We start from the raw sequence: 3,872 nt of genomic DNA on the forward strand, positions 1-3,872 counted from the left end.
CCAATTTTTTGCCACCAGAAAGAGGGCAGCTATGAATATTCTTGTACAAGTCTTTTTCCTTATTATCTCTTTGGGGTACAAACCCAGCAGTGCTATGGCAGGCTCAAAGAAATTGTCTATACTTAACTAATTTTAAAACCCAATACCTATATCATATAGGGCATAGGAACTGAACCTTGGATTCCTTTTGGTGAATGGAAATCTAGGATGAGGTAACTCCTTATACCTATGTGGATCAGGGTATTCTCTGCAATTCTCTGGTTAATTTTAGAAGAAAAAATATAGAAAGATCTATATGAAGTTATGAAAAACTAAATTAACAGAACCAAAAGAATAGGATATAGAGCCATAGAAATAGTTCTCAAAGAATGAACTTCAACAGAGTTCCCTTGAGCACTAGAAAGTTACAGGACTTGCTCAATGCTTAGCCCCAGTAAGCATCAGATTGGAGTCTAACCAAGGCCTTCCTAGTTCTCTCTCTCCACTGAGCCCTGGTCACTCTGAACCCTGTCCTCTATTGCACTCTGGATCTCTATTTCTCTAAATCTCCTCTTTCAACCATCATTACTGCTAGGCAGATGACTCCCAAATATATTAGAGCTCACTGTTTTGAAAAAACTAGACATCCATATGTAGCTAAATCTAGAATTCTATCTAGGTTTAGATGTAGATACACTCACCTAGATTTATAAAAGTCAAGGGGAAAGGAGATCAAGAAAGATTTCATGTAGAAGCTAGTACTTGAACTATTTTGAAGGAAGAGATTCTATGAGGTAGATAAGAGGACAGAATACATTCCAGATGTGTAATCAGCCAGGGCAAAAGTCAAGAGATACATGGAGTATCTTGCTAAATGAACAGTAAGAAAAGTAGATGTAAGTTAAAGTAGATGATGTCCAGTGCTAAAAGACAAGATGAAGAATATGACACAGGAGAAAAGGGAAGATTTGGAACAGTCACGGTTGGGGGCAACTGAGAATTGATCTGGAATTGACATGCATCATTGAGGGCCTGGATGAGATTAGATGGCATCAATTTGTAGTGGACCTATTTGGCATGATTATCTGACTTCCTCTAAGGCTTTTAGAATTATGAGAGAGAGAGAGAGAGAGAGAGAGAGAGAGAGAGAGAGAGAGAGAGAGAGAGAGAGAGAGAGAGAGAGAGAGAGAGCAGGGACAGACAGCGAGAGAGAGAGAGAGAGAAAGAGAGAGAGAGAGAGAGAGAGAGAGAGAGAGAGAGAGAGAGAGCAGAGACAGACAGAGAGATAGAGACAATGAGAGAAATATAAAAGGGTCATGACTCATAGCTAATAATGAGTCATGGTGAGATCAAGCCACTGCAGATGGCTAAAATAGAATGAAGGACTGGGTCGTGGGAGCATTGGAGATAAAGATAATATTTGGGGGCACATCAAGGTATACATTGAAGTTTTTGAATGTGAGAGCAGGAATTGGGGTAGGAAAGAAGAAAGAGAGGGAGAATCACCCAGGGCCTGTTAGTTGACTTCAACAAGGATCTCAAGTTCTTGGAGATGGATGGAAGAAAGTTTAAATAAGGAGAGCTTTCTGTATGATGGAAGCAGAGGGATGTTCTACAAGTGGTAGTGAGGAAGAGGATGAGGAGTACTCCTCTCACTGTCCCAGTGTGCCCATAAAAGATTCATTTTCTACATTTTCAAGACTACAAAAAGACTGAAAATGTGAAAAGAAATGATCTAAAGTGAAGGGAAATTTGTTTATATTAGGATGAAGTACCCTGGGATGAAGTAAGTAGATATGAAATGATGCAGAGAGAAGTAAGCAGGCCCAATAATACAATATATAAAATAAGTACAGCAATGTAAATGGAAAGAACAGCCACGCTCTGAAAAATTACAAGTGAACAAAATATCAAGCAGGACTCAATGAAGAGATATAAAAGAACACCCATATCCCATCCTTTTCTGGAGGCAAGAAAGCCACAGATGCTATATATTGCACAGGTCTTCTGACTTTTTCAATATATTAATCAATTGTGCTGATATTTTTCCTCTCAAAAAAACACAAAACTATTTGTTTAATGAGATGGCCTGCTAGGAGAAAGTGGAGGAGAAATACTTGGGGAAATTATGGCCATATAAGGGGGGAAAAGGCATCATTTAAAAACAAAAAAGTTTTCAGAAGAGAAAAAATTAAGGAGAGGCCAATGGAAGATAGATTGCAGAAGGTACAATGAAAGAATGCAGAGCAAAATAAAATTTAAAGATTAAAGTATTAAAGAAGGGTAAAATGGAGGTGAGGCAGCTAGATGGCTAGGTCTAGAGTCAGGAAGGACTGAATTCAAATGCATCCTCAGACACTTAATAGCCATGTTATTCTGGACAAATCACTTAACCTCTGTTTGCTTTAGTCCACTGAAGAAGACAATGGCAAATCATTGCAGTATCTTTGCTAAGAAAACTGCTTATGTGTGCTATGGTCCACGGGATCATGAAGAGTTGGACACACTAAACAATAACAAAAACAGAGGTGGTTGGAAATGATAGAAGACAATGGTAGAAGGGGAAGGGGTGGGAAGGAGTTACCTCAACAACTGAAAACTAAATCCAAGGAACTGGGAGAGCAGGGAGTATGAATTCACTAACCAAAGGAGAAGTTGTGTACACGGCTTCCACCCACGTGTAAGATGGTACTGGTACAGGGAACTTTCCTTTAATCAGAATTACCTACCTTTACACAGTCACTGGAGCTAGAAAGACATGTAGATAGACAAATGATACCTACCTGACTTTTTCACAGCTTGTTTGGATTTCTGTGCAACCATCAGGAAGCATTTCTAGTCCAGCAGAAGTGCCTGCCTCAGTTATACCTTGACTCAATTTAGGTTCGAAAGTTCAAATGCCATTATCACACAGTCTCTCCTAAATGTATCCAAATTGACTTGCTTCTCCCCATCCATTAATATTCTTGCCACCTTCCCAACTTCAAGTGACCCAAAAAATATACACTTGCTAGAGTTTGGTGTGAAGATAGATTAATGAATGGTCTAGGCAATTTAAAAGATACAATATTAAAACTCCAAAAGATCTGGGCTACCCCAGAAAATGTCTCAGATCTCTGCTTCACTTTCCCCTAGGTAATAGATGTCCTGGAGAAGCCATTTGTGGAATACATTAATCAGATATACTCCTAATATCATAACAATAATGAAAAGGACAATCTTCCCCAATGCCCAGTGGCCAGACTTGCTGTGACTCCTTCAAATGGCAGCCATACACCAGCTGATTGATCAATGTCTGGAAATAAAGGAATTTCTGCCTTCCCCAAGTCAGACAATCTCTTCAAATGGTTTGGGACCATCCATGGTGCAGCTGGAACAGTATATGAAGGTCTGAAGTACAAGCTTTCTCTGGAGTTCCCCAGAGGCTCCCACAATGAAATTTGTCACACCTTGCTGCCATCCTAATGTGGACATCCAAGGCAATATCTGTTTGGGCATCCTCAAAGACAAGTAGTCAGGTCTGTATGATATCAGGACCATCCTGCTCCCTATGCAGAGCCTGCTGGGAGAACCCAATATTGATTGCCCATTGAACACACATGCTGCTGAGCTTTGGATAAACACTACAGACTTTAAAAAGTTCCTGCTGGAAACTTACATGAAGCAGGTGACCAGCCAAATGTGCTGACCCTGACTGCCCAGCTTCCCTTGCCTTCATCTTGTGTGTACGTATCAATGTATGTATATATGTGCATGTAGCCGTTTCTTTCCTCAAGGCCTGTCTTCTCTCTTCTTTTCAGTACTCTATCACAGACTGTTTCCTTTTCTTCTGATGTTTTCCTTTACTTTCTGTCTTTCCTCAACTCTAGTCCAGCCCTCAACATTAATGTATA

At 40.0% G+C, this 3,872-nt stretch overlaps 1 pseudogene; it reads left to right on the forward strand.

The window, feature by feature from the left end:
• The first annotated feature begins 3,270 nt into the window (after positions 1 to 3,270).
• Positions 3,271 to 3,667, forward strand: LOC100015458 (ubiquitin-conjugating enzyme E2 C-like; annotated as a pseudogene).
• Positions 3,668 to 3,872: the final 205 nt, after the last annotated feature.

The sequence above is a fragment of the Monodelphis domestica genome, chromosome 3, assembly GCF_027887165.1.
Source record: "Monodelphis domestica isolate mMonDom1 chromosome 3, mMonDom1.pri, whole genome shotgun sequence".
NCBI classification, from domain to species: Eukaryota; Metazoa; Chordata; class Mammalia; order Didelphimorphia; family Didelphidae; genus Monodelphis; species Monodelphis domestica.